We start from the raw sequence: 17,207 nt of genomic DNA, 5'->3' as shown, positions 1-17,207 counted from the left end.
GATTCATTTTTTTTTTAATGAAAAGATCTGGATTCATGTTTTGAATTGTGCAAACAATGACATCAATATCTGCTGCCAAATCAATGACGTGCAGTAGCCCACCCTTTCATCGAACAGAAGTGAACTCAACTAAACTATTAACAATATGTTCATTTATATGCTTTCTAACAAACGTCGGTGTATATTTCTACCGACGTTTATTAACGTTGCAAATTGTTTTTCCCTAATGCCGGAAATGGCAACTACACCGACGGTTTATAAAGTGTCGGTGTAGATTAACCATTCACCGATGTTTTATTGACCGTCGGTATAATTACCGACGGCCACGACCGTCGGTGATAGAACCATAAGGGTGGATTTATGGTTTGAATCTCCGATGGTTTAGTAACCGTCGTTAATATTACCGATGGTCATAACCGTCACTAAATGTGAGTCCGTCACTATACAACGACGTTCACATGACCATCGGTGAATCTTGGTTTTTTTTTTAAAAAAAAATCATTGATTGTTTAATTCTCCCTAAATTTCGGTACATTTACACTACAACACATGTGTTAATCTGGTGTACACCTGTTTACATTTGAATACAAACAACCACATAAATATATCCACATCCACAACTTGTTTGGATACACAACCATTACATTATGCATAACCTGTTGACAAGTACAAGTAACTACATCCACAAATTTTATTAATAGAACCTGTATACACACCTATTAACTGCTTCTGTGAAGAGGATGAGTTCATCAAGTGTCCCATAAACATAAAAAATGTCATCAATTATGTAAACGAGCGATATGGGTTTTGTGAGGTCAACTCTGTACTTTGAGAATTGAGGGTGTGAGAGCATTGCCATGGGCCACAAGAACCATTTCACTGGTTGGTCTCTAACAAAACATAATTCCTTCGACAAACCCAGGTCTTTCCACCACCTGAATTTGGAAGGAGAAGTCATTAAGTTAGAAAGTCTGATATTAGTCTGAAGTAAAATTCAATTGGAAACAGAATTGCTTACTTTAGAATGGCTCTAAGCTCTCCTTGGTGCAACGACTGAACGATGTTGAAATCCAATTTTGCTAGTTCTTGTAAGTGAAAACAGAGCAGAATATTAAATCTTTTGATCATCAAACATGGAAGAGGAAGAGTAAGGACAATAAAACCAAAAATAAAATTAACCCGTATTATCTCATCTAAATCTAAAAGAGTAATGGTGGCCTTACTAGGTAAGTGTTAGATGGTGTAAAGGCCAAACTGTTGTCATGGGTGGAGCTTTGATGATGAGCAATGCACATGTACTCGTATAGAGAGAGAGAGAGAGAGAGAGAGAGAGAGAGAGAGAGGTGAATCTTCAGGTAGTTATGAGGACAGATCCTTGGGCTAATAGATAAGATCGCTACTTCTATATTTTTTTAACTAATGGTCATAAACCTAAGAAATAATCTTAAAGAATGTACAAAGAATATCCCCAAAAGAAGAAAAAAAATTGTACCATAACGACACCCTACTGTTTGAGGTTCTATTCCTAACATCATATTCTGCTTGACTTTACTAATGCCCATCAAATACATGGCATAAAAGATTATAACATTCAATACCAATTAGTCAACAAGATGGATTACCTACAATATGATTTGTTAAATTATAAAATCAATGGCATTAATCCATCTCTACCACAAGCTTATCATGAACGACTCATAGAATCAACAAGGGAAACTTATCAGATTATGATATTAATGAAATCATTTATTTCAAATACCTACGCAGTACAGACCATGAATGAAATGAATAAAGAGAAGAGATTCTCAAATAATCTAAAAAAACATAAGGTCATTCATTCTAAAGTCTAAACTACTGCATGCCCAATATCTGTATGATCAAATAAGATAGTATTATTTATTTCCAACCGTGTGGAATTGATTAGAAAGAAGAATTAATTAATTTCACACTCAAAGATGCATACGTGAGCATTTGATAGACACCACTAAATGAAGGATTACGAAAAATAACATCCAACAGCTTATTCAACTATCTCTTTGTTTTTTAAAAACAATCAGCCAAGAAGAACAAATGTCTTAAGAAGAGGGATAACAAGTTGAATCCTTTTTTTTAGACAAACACCTAATAGCTTTGAAAAGAAAGAAGCACTTTATTAACTCTTGAACGAACCACCATATTGACAAAAAATCCAAAAGAATCTCAACTTGCAGCTGACTTTCTGGGCCAAGGACACTAAACAGGAAGAACTCTCTTTTAAAAAAAAAAAATGAATTCCACATAACAAAAAAAAAAAAAAAAACTAATGCCTACTTCTCAAAATGGGAGTTCAGACAAAAAATATATAAGTGTCCTTGAAACCAAATTCCAAGACCATTTAAACCATGAAATGAAAGCTTTCAGATTATTTATTAAGGGTCATGATTTCTATGTACAATTTTTTAAGTGATAATCTCAACTCAAATGTTCATAAAATAAATAATTTTTTAAGTGCCTAAATGCAATCGGAAATGCTCTCAGTTGGATAATAAAAATCTTCTTTTATATGTAAACAAGATAACTTATCAACACTTCGGTAACAATGAAACACATTGAAATGTCTCAGGTACAAGTTATTCAAGATTAAAAAGAGAATGAAAGACCAAAGTTGATTAAAAAACAGTACAGATGAGTGGAGGGATGCTATGAGTTTAACACTCGTAGACTTTGGTAGGGTCATGTTACATGTAAAAGGAAGATAAAGAGCAAAACAGATTTCTACCATTCCAATAGGTTAAATTGATAATGGAGAAAACAAATGGGTGGTTGCTCATTCTCATTCTTAATATATATGTTCCTTTCTTTCTATATAATGCTAATGCGAACTTTGTGGCATTGACTAAGATGCAAGTCTTTTTGAAAATTTTGCCAGAATTCTAGTTTCTAAACAACGGGGCAATAAACCCAAAGTTGACTCAACTTCTTTTTGATCCCCATGAATTGTTTCTAGTTTGGACATAACTCTTTTAGACACCCATGAATTGTTTCCTGTTTAATCATCTCTTCGGTCTCTTGTTCTTGAAATTCAAACAACCTTCTTGGGTCATTCCATAGGTATAGCTTAACATGCTCCTTGCTGTCAAGGGAGGTGAAGATATCCAATAGATTGGTCCTCTAGCACTCCCAAATCTTAAAATTGTAGCTATCCGAAAATTCACTTACAGTCTCAAGATCAAGCACCAAACAAGAGTTCAGGAGAATATAACAAAAAATTTCCACACAATTATCAAATTATCTCTGCACTAGACTTTCGATGATTTAAGTTAAACTAAAATAGGCCGCAACCATTACAATCTAGTACAAAAACTATCAACTAAAAGAAAGTTGAATGCCTGTAAAAGGAAACTCACTAGAAACAACGGAAAGATCCTTCAACAAATTAATTCACATTTTCTTCTTTTCAATTAATATCCAAGGGTGAGGAAGTTTCTAATATGGAGACCCTATTGATTGACCAAGCTTAATTTAAAAGAGAACATGAAACCCTAAAAAACCAAAGGATTAACTCAGCTAGTTACTCCATGTTATTAACTGACTGGGAAATTTTATTTTAGTTTCTAAAATATGAATTCAACTTTCAAATGACTAAACCAAAATTAAAGCTGGTTGGACACCCTACATTAGAATGTTATAAAACTCCCAGGCAGAACCCAACACTAACCCTTGGATGTTTTTTCCTCACTGCATTTATTCACTCGATGAGAAGGAATAATTCAGAGAGAAAATGGCAAGCAAATGTAGCACTAATGTCTAACAGCCTTGACTAGATGACATCATTAGTATCTGAATATTAAATGATGAGCTGATTTTATTCTCATAAAAGGTAGCTTCCCACGACATTACAATAGCATTTGCCACATTGACTTTGCCCAAAAGACACTTAAAAGCAATTGGATTTGCTCCTAAAAAATGTCATCAATTCCATTCATGAACAAACAGATGAGCAGAATAACAGTCATTTGGGAATCTCATGGGAAAAGATAGTGGCAGGCAAGGCATTTGAAACTTCACCTTTGATAGTGCTGTTTTACAAGGAAAAGCTGGTTAGAATATACAAAGAGATAGACTGTGATACTTTGTCTAATGTCAATGAAATCTCAATAGATAATAATAATTAAAACATCTTATGATGAATAAAAAATTCAACACACCTCCCAGGCTCCCACCCGCCCCAATAATGGAATCAATTTTCATGAAAAATTCCCACCAATTCTATGGAAATTGCAACAAATTATGGGAAATCTGGGATGAACCTTCTGTATTGCTAATTGATAAAAATCCCCATCAATATCTTATGAACCTTCTGTATTGCTAAATGATAAAAATCCAACAATCTCACTTATATTGGGGAATCTTAAAAGAAGATTAACTTAACCCCACCGAAACCCTAGGTTAGATCTCAATTGAAAGCCCAAGTCATACCCAAATCACCACCGGAATCACAACCTTAACCCAACCGAAACCCTAACCCAAACTCAAAGCCTACCCAAATCCCCACCGAAACCCTAACCCAAACTCAAAGCCAACCCAAATCCCCACCGAAACCCTAACCCAAACTCAAAGCCAACCCAAATCCCCACCGAAACCCTAACCCAAACTCAAAGCTAACCCAAATCCCCACCGAACAAAGCTGAAGAGAAAACTCAAAACCAAAAAAACCCAAACCAAAGTAAATCAAAGAAGAGAGAGAATGATTGACACCAAAAAGATGATGTTTACCTTGAAAGTGTTTTGCTTCAACTTCAATTCGATCAAAATCACAGATTCAAGTCTAATCCTCCATTAAAGTTGCAGAGAAAGCTTCCTTTCCGATCACTTCTAGCCACGAGAAAAACCCTATTTTTGAGAGGCGAAAAACCCTATTTTTGAGAGGCTTTGAGCGTCAGCAAACAACGAAATAAGGGTGGAAAAGAACCCTAAAACCCTAATCGAGAGGGCTTTGAGCGTGAAGGCGAGAAAACAACTCTAATTTCGACTAACCCTAATAGAGGGAAAATGAAAAATCTGGAATATGAGGGGACTTTCGCGCAGGAGAGAAAAGGGAAACCTAGCGCGACTTTTTTATTTCTACTCACCGACGTTTTAGAAAAGATGCCGCTGGTTCTCATATTCAGCGACACACATGAACGTCGGTTAATATAAACGCCATTATCAAATTAATTAGCGATGTTTTATTTATAAAACGTCGGTCAATATTCACTTTTAGTGACTTTCCTAAAACGTCGGTAAATAAATAACCCTTTCACCGTCATTCTATTTATTAGCGTTGGTGCATATATAATATTAGGGTCGTTTTTTGCGAACGTTGGTAACAGAACGTCGGTAAAAGCTACTTTTCTTGTAGTGACTTCTAAAGAAAAGAGTGAATCTTTAGAGATTAACGAGACAAAATTAGAGGTCTTGGAGTGTTCCCTGATTTTCTTTTTATATTTTTTTCTATTTTTAAAATTTTACCATACCAACATCAAAGTTGTATGTCTTACATAATGGGAAATCAACCACATCTAGCATAGCATCTAGTTTTAGTTTCTCTTTCGATCATGTGCTAATCAAAGCCGAATCTACTACCAATTACTAATCTATGGCGTTGATGGATACGCACAGAGCAATTAAGGATAATCGCATGGCCAGACATGAAAATCACAGTATTATTTAAAAAAAAATCAAACTCAACCGACGGGAAAGAAACAAAAAGATGCCAAGGGGGATTTCATGAAAATATATGAATTGGCATAGAAGAGGAAAAAGAAAAAAGTAATTCTCATCAGTTTGACATTTTACCTTTTAGTTTTCTTCAAGCGTTTGATTAGAATAAAATCTATAAATTAAAATAATAATAATAACAGAGAAAGAGAAAGGAAGAAATGATATAGCGGTTATGGAATTGCTCACATGGAAAATGATAGTAAAAGGAAAAAGAGAAACAGAGGGCAAGATGTTGGAGAGTGCAAGAAGCTCGTGTGCATACTGATAGAAAACAAATAAACCATTTTACTACTCCAATCATTCGCCATCGGAGAGAGAGAGAGAGAGAGAGAGAGAGACCAATTGGGGCTGATTTTTATAATTTGTGTGCGAAAAAGCAGGACTAGAAACGGAAAAAGACTTCGTAAAAGAGACTTTTGTTCTTGTGCTAATTGGTTTTTGCGTTAAGGCCTCCACGTTGGATTTCGTGGCTTCGGTGCACCCTCCAAGTTTTCAGCACACATTTGAGAGAGAGAAATGAATTGAATCCCCAAATTTTACGGAGAAAATAGGAAACAATCGAGAATAAAAAAAAACCTGGAAATCAGCACATGTGTTTTTCGAATGAGGATACCACGTGGATCTCAAAAGCACAGTTGCCCGTGTAGGAAACGAAAGCGGGAAACGAGAGTTCTCGGGAAGGGAAGAAGCGGGAAGCGTCAAGGGTTGGGGAAGCGCCAAGTAGGTGAAGAAGCGCAAAAAATAAAAAATAAAAAATTCAAGAGAATAGTGACAATTAGAAATAAGGTTCAATAATATTTTAATATTTATAAAATTTTGAAAGTATTCAAGTTTTCAAGCAAGATAAGAAAATCAAATCCAACCACCATAAACAACTCAAAATTTCAACCTACATTAAATATTAATTTCAATCAAAATAACTAATTTACACGCGAATCCAATTCCCAACCATTAATTAAAATATCAAATATCAAAGAAAATACAAAATGTTCTCATGTAACGGAAATTAAATGATTAATCAACTTAAATAACTAAATAATTGCTTGCTTAAATTGAGAAATTAACTAACTTCACTAAACTAAATATACGCATCAACATTACTTATATGCTAAAATAAAGTGGGCCAAATGGATAAGTTTTTACTGAATTGGATCATTAAAGAAAATAAAAAGAATACGGGGAAAATAAAAAGGAAACTTTAAATAGACACATTTTATCTTCCTCTTCTTGTAATTAATCAATTAACAAATTTCACAAATGATTATTATTGATTTAATAGAAAATTTTAAAATAAAAAAGAACTACAAAAAAAATAAGCAAAAAGGAAAAAGAGAAAAGTGAAGAAAAAATATTCCAAACAACTAACAAAAGAAAATAAAAATTTGGGACGGGGAAACACGGTTCCCAAGAATTGGAAATTCGCGAGCATCCCACTTATCGGAAAGGAGCTTCCCCACTTTGGGGGAAGTGTCGTGCTTCCTGCTTCAAAAACGCAATTCGGGGAAGCGCGCTTCCCACTTTCTGTGGGAGTTTCCAGTAACCATGGTCATTAGTTCATAAAACTGAAAGTGATGTAGGAATAATTTAGTCTAATTGCATGCATTGTTCCTTCCATATGTTGCTTAAGTTTTAACATACCTAAAGTCTGTAAATTTCCCCTTACCCTACTAAATTCGCACACAGAAAAGCTTCCATTAACAAGCCAGTCTGAAGATTGAAGTAAAACTTTCCTTGCACAAAGTTTTTACATAGTATTAACATTGTCTCCAAACACACTGCGCCAACTGTCGACTCACCCAAATCACATACCGTCTACCATGGCCGAGTTCTTGTCTAAGTTGGTGCTTTACCCTACAAAGTCAATCAAAACTCCACAAGTAATGACCGCGTCAACCAAGTACTTGGAATATTAACAGTCTGTGGAATATCTTTCAGTGTGCAAGTGTTTTTATTTTTTTTAAGATAATAAAAAGAAGGAAAGATAATAATACCCTGGAAGAGATGTCACCTAAGAAACAATGTACTGACTACATACAATTATGCTACTAAAAAAGGAGGTCCATACCACAAAGCAATGTTTCAACAAAAAGTCATGAAAGAACTCAGCCAAGGTCGGAAGGGAGTCAACTTGGGCTAATCAATGAATGACAAGATAACTTTCCTTGGGCCAGTCAAATAAGTTTTGATTTGCTTGGTAGGGAAAAACTCGAACACGGGCGAACCAATGAATTCAGAGAATTTTTAAACAGTTCCACAAAGACATCCTCCATAGCAACGTGAACACATACTACTATGCTGGCTCCACTCGATCTACGCCTTTCTCTAGCAAACATGTCGGCTTTGACAAATGCACTTATGGGAATGCGAATAGAGAAGGATTGTGATCTCTTACTAATGCTGGATACTTGTGAGATAATAGAGGCCGCCTTCCATAGCCCCAATGTAGGTCTCTTTGCCGTTGTGATACCACTAAAGAAGTCACCTTCCACCATCAAATTATCGTCCAAGTGTTCCTGGATCTCTAGTCAAATTAGGAAGGCCCATCCATTTGCCACATCAGAGCCTTTGGTGCCCATTGGCCCTGAAAACACTTCAATCATGTCCTAAGTGATTTCTAGAAACCCATCAAACTTTCAATTCATATTTCCTCTAGAGAATCAGTCAATTTTAAATTTGAAAAAGTCAGATTGAAAGAAACTCCATCTCCCAATAAATTTTTCCATCCAAATTTGCTCAATCTCTTATTTTGAAATTGTTGTCTTCTACATGGAGATCGCCGAAGGGAGAGAAAGAGAAGAGAAGAGAACGAGAATGAGAGAGAGAGAGAGAGAGAGAGAGAGAGAGAGAGAGAGAGATCCCTCCCACAAATTTTTATATATATGTGCTTTATATGACAAACAACAAGAATACCCTCGACGAGGTAAATACGTCCAACACTCCCCCTCAAGCTGGAATGTATATATCATGCATTCCTAGCTTGTTACAAGCATCCTTTAACTTAGCAGGCCCTAATGTTTTGGTGAACACATCTGCAAGCGGGTCTGCTAATCGAGTAAACAGGCTGCATATGAAGTGGCAGTCCACCTCAATATGTTTGGTTCGCAGAGGGGACTAACTAGGAGAGTGGGATTAAGTTCCCAGTCTCTTCTGTTGTTGTCCTGCCTCTTTTTTCCGGTTGTCTTTGCGGGAAGTAAAAAAAGATCGATCTATCTCTTCTTCCCATTGCCTCCCTTTTAAAGGGTGGCGCGCGGGCCTCCTCATCATTATGGAGGGAAAATCTTCCTTGGCGGGATTGGGCCGTCCCTCTGCCTGGACGGCGCGCGTGATTTTTGTAGGATAATCCCTTCCATAGTTTGTGATGATGAGTTTGGAAGACGAGAAGGTGACACGTGTCGTGATTGCGCTGCCTTGCCGTTTGCCTACGCCTTTCTTCATGATGGCGAGACTCTGCTAGTGCATGGATGACACGTGTCGAGATTCGGGAGTGGCACCGTATTTATGCCTCATCATAACACCCCCTTACTCCTTTGGTCCATTCAATGGGCCAAGGGAGTAATGTTGGTAAAATAACGCAGTGGCGAGGACTTTTATGGGTGCTCTGGAGTACGAGGAGACGTGCCGTTTCATCCGATGGTTATCTCTGGGGAACGGTGGAGTTATTATGGGTTGCCTTGCTTCGAGATGCGAGGTTTTCTTCGTCGAGTTTAAAAAGAAGGATCACTCTGGCACTCCGTCATTGCCTCCCCTCCTTCATTTTTATCGACATGTCTGGTTCCCCTTCGCGACTTAGGGGGAAGGCTCCTCTTTCCCAGGAATCATCGAGTGACCCCGACCTGTCTTCTGATTCGGAGGGGACCCTTGCGGCCCGCTGGAAAAGGGCTAGGACGGATTTGGGCCCTCCCCCGGGTTCCCCCCCTCCGTCTCTCCTCCTTGCCTAGGAAGGATAAGTCGTCTCGCTTCCGTGTTGCCAGGGAGTGGTCTTTTTTCTCCAAGGTTTATCGGCATGGGATGGAATTGTGTGACAGGGATTTAAAAATGGACGAGGAGATTGAGGACTTGAAGCGGAGAAACGTGGATCTGCAAAGGAGGGTCCATGCCCTTAACGAACAGCTGCTAGAATATGAGGTGGACCCCTTGCTGGAGAGCTCTTGGGAGGAGGAGGGGGATTCTCTGGAGGAGGAGTCTTCTTCCAGTCGTTCGGGCGATTAGCTTCTGCGGGACCAGGGTTCCTTTGCTTCTCTATTTTCTTTTTCTCTCCTTTTTGTACCGGGCCTGCGTGCCCTTATTTTTGGCTTCTTATACCTCTCCCTCTTTTGTAGGCCTGTGGGCCAGAAGGATGTGGTTATGAATGGATGGCTTTTTTACGAATCTCGTGATGTGTTTATTATATTGCTTCTCCCATCGGTTTGGTTGTTTTTCCACTGTGTTCGGCATAAATTATCCTTGTTACGAGGGAATGTGGTGTTTTTGTTCGAACCTGTGTGGGGTTCCGAGCCTTTGTCTGTCGCATTTGGCTTTTTCGCCCATTGTGCTGGTGCGTCGAGCGCTCGCGCCGGGGCTCTGGGCCCGGGCGCGTGTTTCTCCTTTAGCAGAATTGAGGTCGGACCTCTTTGCTTAATTTCCTACCTCCGGACCCCTCCTATTCATCAGGTGGGGAGGAGTCCAAGGTGATTAGTAATGATGAGGATCGAACGACGAGTGACATGTGTCGTAATCATGCGGACTTGCTGCTTCCCAACGCCTTTCATTATGGCGGTTAGGCATTGCTGGTGCATGAACGATACGTGGCGAGATGTGAGAGCAGCGCCGTTTTTATGTCCCATCATAAAACCCATCGTACCTTTGGTCCATTGAATGGACTAAGGTAGTAAGTCTGTTTGTCTGGTTTAAAGAATATCGTGATGAAGGCATTTATGAGAGCCTTGGAATGTGAGAAGGCGTGCTGTTTCGTCCGGCGGTTCCTTCCCGAGGAACCGTAGTGCCATCACGCCGTGTTGATCGGTCATCGAATAGGAAGTGGACACGCGTCGGGCAAGTCGCTTCGTTTTCTTACCCATGGGTTTGCCATTTGGTTTTATAAACGATGATTCTTTTTTGCTTTTCACGCAGATCGCTTTTTGCTCCTTTCTCCTTCTTTGCTTCTTTTCTGCCTTTCTTCGCTTCTTTTCTGCCTTCCTTTGGGCTCGTCAGGGATGTCGTTGTCCTTTGGGGTCTCTCCATAAGTGACGAGGGGAGGGCTGCCACCGAGGGGGGTCCTCCCAGCAGCCCTGAGTCAAACCCTGATGGGTTGGGGCCTCGTCAACCAATTTCTGAGAGGAGCCTGCCTCGAAGGTTTCCTCCACGCTCTCATCCCTCTCCCCCTTACGAGAGGGAGTCCCATGAAGCCTTCGTCCATCGCAATCACTCCTTCTTTTCCTACGCTTATCGTAGGGAAATGGAGGTCTTTAGCCGGATGATTGACATGGATCGAGAGATCGCGGCCTTGCGTGCGGAGAACGATTTGCTGAGGAACCGGGTGAGATGGCTAAATGACCAGGGGGCGGCGGACCCGGATTGGGGGAGCTCTTCAGAGGGGGAGCACAACGATAAGGAAATTTCTGATGCGGAGAACTCCTTCAGTGGCCAGTCGCTTTAGGCTGGAGGGGGTGGAATGTGGGGGACTTTTGGAGGGGCTCTTTCCCCTTTTTTCTTTTTTTGTTTTGGGGGCCTTTGGGACCCGGGCCTGCGCGCCCTATCTTCTTTGTCTTCACTTTCCTTCCCCCTTTGTGTAGTAGGCCTGTGGGCCAGAGGAAGAATGGTTATGAATGGCTTCTTTTTGCATTTTTGACTTGTACTTCATGCTTTTCTTTTTATCTGCGCAGTAGCTGAGCCATTTGGGTTTTTTCATCTGGTGGACTCGTATGCCGGGCCCTTGTGATGGGGGTTCCAAGCCTTTTTTCGATGCACTTGGGTTTCTCCATCTGGTGGACTTGTATGCCGGGCCGTTGTGATGGGTTCCGAGCCTTTTTTCGATGCACTTGGGTTTTTCCATCTGGTGGACTTGTATGCCGGGCCCCTGTGATGGGTTCCGAGCCTTTTTTCGATGCACTTGGGTTTTTCCATCTGGTGGACTTGTATGCCGGGCCCTTGTGATGGGTCCCACCTTTGGACTTTTCCTTTTCATTGGGCGGGAAGGTCATGGGGATGGCTTGCTGGGGAAGCCATTTTACGGTAGGGGCAGTAACGTCTTTTCAGCCAGGGGGGAGTGGCATTCCGATTTTTGGCGGTTCCCTCGAATTCCCCAATCGGCGCCACGTGTCCGCGTCCCATCGGATTAGACAGGGAGGGAGACTAATCGACGCGTGTCGAAACCCTAGCTCTTTTTAAGACCTTTTTGGAGATTTCATTCTTGCTTTTTCTCTCTGTCTCTCTCGGGTGAAGTGGGCTCCCTTCTCCGTTGGCTTCTCTAGGCGCTGTTCTTCACCAACTCCCCTCTGGCTTTTGTCCTTCCCCGCTTATCTGTCTCGGTGAGTTTCGTGTTTTTTTACTTCGTCTGTCGTTTGATTGTTTTACGATGTCTTCCGAGTCAGTAGAAGTAGTGGAGAGGGCTCCGCCAAGGAAAAGGAGGCGGTTGGTAAAGGGCGGGGGCGGTGGCTCTCGAGATGAACAGCAGCCTAGGAGTTGGAAGATAACTCCGGGGCTTCTGGGTCGTTGTCGGGGGCCGCTCCCTTTGAATCTCCCTCCCGCGTTTCTTCTGCCCGTGAGGCGGCGATTAGGGACATTCAGTTCGGCTCTGTTATTCGTCCCGGCCGGGTGGCGGGTTGTAAGAGTACTTTGGGAGAGGGGGCGGCGGAGAAGATTAGGAGGGAGTTTCACATTCCCGATGAATACGGGATTAGGATTCCTTCCTCTAGGGATGGGGTGTGCGAGGGTTCCACGGAGGAAGAGGTGGCCTTCTATGTAGAGGCTTTTCGGGCGGGGATTAGGTTTCCGCTCTTGGGTATCATAGTGGAGGCCCTCGAGTTCTACCGGTTGGCCCCCTCCCAATTGGCGCCTAATAGTTGGCGTACTCTCTTGGCCTTTGTGGCCAAGGCAGGCCTTCACAAGATTCAGCCCACCCTTCCTCTGCTTCGGAGTTGCGTTGCCCTTAGTCCATTGGTGAAGGGGGAGAACGGCTGGTTGTACCTGACCCAGCGTCCCCAAGTGAAGATTGCGGCGAACTTGGCCTCTTCCATCAAGAAGTGGAAGGAGGAGTTTGTGTTCATCATTCCTCCGTCGGATGCGGATTGGGGCTTTCCCCGCTTTTGGAGGAGCTCTGTTGAGTGGCGAAGGAAAGCCCTCCCCGATGAGTCCTACTGTAGCAGGTTTGATTTGGAGAAGCTCGCCTCCGGGGAGCCTGTTGATGTTTCAGAGTTTAGGTGGGAGAGAGGTCTGAGGAGGCTCGGTTTGGTGGGCGATGTGGAGAGGAGTGCTCACTGTGCGGGCGAGGAAGTGGGGGAGAGTTCAACCAGTCGCCGTGGTGAGCCTTTTTCCCCGGGTTGGTCTCCCCCCCGCTTCCCTCTTCTTTTCTTTTTTATTCGTTTTAGCTGTCATTTGCTTTGTGCTAAGTTGTTGCTGTTCTTCTGTTTTTTGGCAGCAGACACGTCTTCTCCTAGCGATGTTGGCAGGGGAATGGGGGTCGCGGTGGCGGCGGCCAAGGGTCCGGTCGCCCGTAAGAAGATCCCTTCAGATTTTATGGCTGCGGCCAGGGTCGAACGAACGCAAACGAGGCTTCCCCCGTCCGCGCCGTCGAGTTTCTCCGGCCAGTCGGCCGGAGCGAAGGATACGGCTAGGCCTCCTCCCCGGGAGTCGGAACCCCCTGCCAAGAGGGCGGCTTCTTCTGGTGCTAATCAGGGGAAAACCGGCCTTGGGGCCTGTCCTTCTGCTTCTTTCGTGGAGGACATGCCGAGTCGGCTGGAAGGGTCGGTCATGACCAAGGTGTTCCTGGAGCGGATGGAGCTTTCTTCGGAATACTATCGGGCGAGGGGAGAACTTTTTAAGCCCGACTGGAAGGTTGGCGTTGAGGACAGTATCCTTGCGAATCCCCGGGTCGGGGTGGAGCTTGGGTTGACGACCGCCCTTCCTGGTGATGAGGCTGAGTTGGAAAGCTTTGACCCTAGGGCCGTGGGGGCTCGGTACCTTCATTCGATGTCCTGCGTAAGTACCAGATGGTGGGCCCTTCTGCTTTCATTTTCCCTCCCCTTTTTGGCTATTTTTGTGGCAATTTTCTGACGTTTTGTTTGTGGTGGGGGCTCCTGTAGGCTCAAACTTTTGCCAGGAAGATGCTGCAGTATATGATCGAGGATGAGTCCGAGATCGACGCTTTCGAGGACCGAGTTCGTAAGTTAAGCGAGGACCAGGAGAAGGGCCAAGCCGAACAGGCGGCACTTGAGGACACTGTTACCCAACTCAGGGGGGAACTCAGGGTTTCCGAGGATGTGAGGAACCGTACTGCAAATCAATTAGTTGTGGCCCAGGAGACCTTTGCTGTGGAGCTGGCAAAAGCACGGGAGGGGTGGCGAGATTCCGAGGAGTTTTCAAGGCCGTCGCCGCGTTCAGCGTGGATATTGAGATAGATGCTTTTGCTGAGTGTCGGCGGCGTGTTCGCGAGGTCGACCCCTCCTTTCCTCTTGAGAAGTTGGTGCACGAGGCTGAGGAAGTCACTCCGGAGGATCTTTTGCCGGTGTCGGTGGATACCGCGAGACCGGCCGAGGATCCGGTGGTTGCCCCGGAAGCTCCTGCAGTCACTGAGACTTCTGCGGGAGCTCGGTGAGGCTCGGGTGCCTTTTGGACTCCATTTTTGCTTCTTTTTATGGTTCCATGCTGGGTCTGTAATAACATTATGAACTCTTTTTCTCTTCTTCCTTTTTTTGTCTTTGTATACGACGCGTCGAGGGCTGTTTGAGCCCTTTTGTATTTGAATTTCAATTCGTTTGGTGAGGACGTGTCTAGTGCACCCTAGTGGGGCGTCTTATTTGTGGAAAGACTATCTTCCCCTCGAGTGATCAGCTCGGGGTTAATGGGTCCCGCCTGCCCTTTAAGGGGAGGTCTTTTTTTTTTCATGGGGAACATTTTAGGGTATTCTTGGGGGGATCAGCCTCGATGCTACCTCTGTCTCACTCCCTGTCTTTTTTCCGGCCCTTTATTCATTGTGGACCGGAAAATGGAGATACACGTGGCTCTGGTAGAAATGCTATTCCATTAATTTGCAAAGAGAAAACATGTCTCTGTTTCTGGAAATGACAAAAAGAAACAAACAAAACACTCGTCACTTTTTAAAAGGAAAATACGGACATTATCCTACCTTTCTACTAGAAAAATTCTCGGAGGTTGTCCATGCTCCAACTTTGCGGGACCGGGGTCCCGTCGAGGTGCTCTAGCTGGTAGGCCCCGGGGCGGAGTGCTCGAACGACCCTGTAGGGCCCCTCCCATTTTGGTGCGAGTTTCCCGGTGTTTCGGGGGTCGGATACCTCCGCCCGTCGTAGTACTAGGTCTCCGGGTTTTACTGTGCGCTTTTTTACTCGGGCGTTGTAGTATCGAGCCACCCTTTGCTGGTAGGAAGCGGCCCGGAGGAGGGCTTGCTCTCTCTTCTCGAGTACGAGGTCAAGAGTGTTCCGGAGGAGCTCCGAATTTCCCTGTTCGTTGTAGTTCTCCATGCGGAAGTTGGAGAGGCCGATTTCCAAAGGAATGACCGCTTCGGCCCGAAAGTCAAACTAAAAGGGGACTCCTCGGTTGCTGTCTGTGGCGTCGTTCGGTAGGCCCAGAGGATACTAGGGAGGGCTTCTACCCAGTTCTTCCCAGCCTCTCCCAATCGCTTCTTGAGGCTCTGGAGTAAGATTCTGTTAGTTACCTCTACCTGCCCGTTGGCTTGTGGGTGTGCTATGGAGGCGAAGCGGTGCTCGATGCTTAGGTTATCGCAGAATCTGCCAAACTCCGCACTTACGAACTGGGGTCCGTTGTCTGTTACGAGTATTCTTGGAATGCCGAAGCGGCAGACTATTTCATGATAGAAAAACTTCTCCGTTGCTTTTGAGTTGGGCTTTGCCACGGCTTTGACTTCGACCCACTTGGTGAAGTAGTCGATGGCGACGTACAGCATCGTATGTCCCCCCGGGGCTTTTGAGAACGGCCCGAGCAGGTCCATCCCCCACATGGCGAAAGGTAGGGGCCCTGCCATCGCGGTGTATGGGGTGGCCGGTTGATGGGGGGTGGTGGCGAACCTTTGGCACGGGTCGCATTTTTTGACGAACTCCTTGGCGTCCCTGAGGATCGTGAGCCAGAAGTAGTCGTGCCTTACGATTTTCTGAGCTAAGATTTTGCCGCCTCCATGGTCTCCGCAAATTCCTTCGTGTACTTCCCGTAGTGCATACTCTGATCGGAGGGTACTAGGCATCGGAGGTACGGCCATGCGTATGACCGTTTGTACAGTCTGGGCCCATGGACCACGTAGTGGGTGGCTTTTAAGGTTAGGCGCCGGGCTTCCAGCTTGTCTTCGAGTAGTATCCCATCTCTCAGGTATCGCATGATGGGATGCATCTAGTTTGGTCCTGGAGGAATTTCCAAGACTTGTATCTCATCGATACTGGAGTGGGACAGTATCTCTGTGAGCACGGTACCGAAGTCATGGGTTTCTTTCGAGGCCATTTTCGATAGAGCATCCGCTCGATTGTTCATGTCTCCTGGTACCTGGAGAACCTCAACTTCCCCCATTATCTGCAGTTTCTCTTTCACCTTCTAGAGGTATCTCTTCATTCTAGGGCCCTTGGCCTCGTATGCCCCGTTCACTTGGTTGACGACCAGCTGAGAATCACTATAAACTTTCATCTTTCCTGCGCTGAGCTCTGCGGCTAAGCTTAGTCTTGATAATAAGGCCTCGTATTCAGCCTCGTTGTTGGAGGCTGTGAAATCTAGCCGAAGGGCGTACTCTATTGTGAATCCGTCGGGGTCGTGGAGGACCACTCCCGCCCCACACCCTGTTTTACCAGCTGAGCCATCAACGTGCAGGGTCCAATGGGTCTCGTCGCTTTGTTCCGTTGAGTCGGGCTCCATGTCTTCGCGAGTCGTTTGCTCGGTGGGGCCCTCGGTTTTTTCCATTATCGCCGGCTCCGTGGCGGGGGCCGTAGATTCCACTATAAAGTCGGCGAGGGCCTGGGATTTGATGGCCGGCCTAGGTCGGACCTGTATGTCGAATTCTCCCAACTCGACGGCCCAGCTTACCATTCTGCCCGAGGTCTCCCGTTTTTGGAGAATCTTTCTGAGGGGCTGGTCGGTCAAGAGTATTATGGGATGGGCTGAAAGTAGGGGCAGTTTCGGGCGGCCCTGACGACCGCGAGGGCGAATTTCTCTATGTTCAAGTATCGGGTTTCCACCCCGTGCAGGGTCTTGCTCACATAGTACACCGGGTGCTCCTTTTTGTTGCTCTTTTTGGCCAATACCGCGCTTACCGC

General features: G+C 44.2%; 1 long non-coding RNA gene across 1 annotated transcript; it reads right to left on the bottom strand.

The window, feature by feature from the left end:
- Positions 1 to 573: 573 nt before the first annotated feature.
- On the bottom strand, positions 574 to 5,182 carry LOC143855792 (uncharacterized). The gene is made up of 3 exons (XR_013238082.1): positions 4,756 to 5,182; positions 1,019 to 1,085; positions 574 to 935 (listed from the first exon to the last, which is right to left on the bottom strand). It is a non-coding gene; the product is annotated as an uncharacterized LOC143855792 (long non-coding RNA).
- Positions 5,183 to 17,207: the final 12,025 nt, after the last annotated feature.

Source organism: Tasmannia lanceolata, unplaced genomic scaffold (assembly GCF_043159265.1).
Source record: "Tasmannia lanceolata isolate RefF3 unplaced genomic scaffold, GAP_Taslan_0.1 ptg000003l, whole genome shotgun sequence".
In the NCBI taxonomy this organism is placed as follows: Eukaryota; Viridiplantae; Streptophyta; class Magnoliopsida; order Canellales; family Winteraceae; genus Tasmannia; species Tasmannia lanceolata.
Note: the sequence above shows the minus strand (reverse complement) of the source record. Positions and strands in the feature narration are given on the sequence as shown.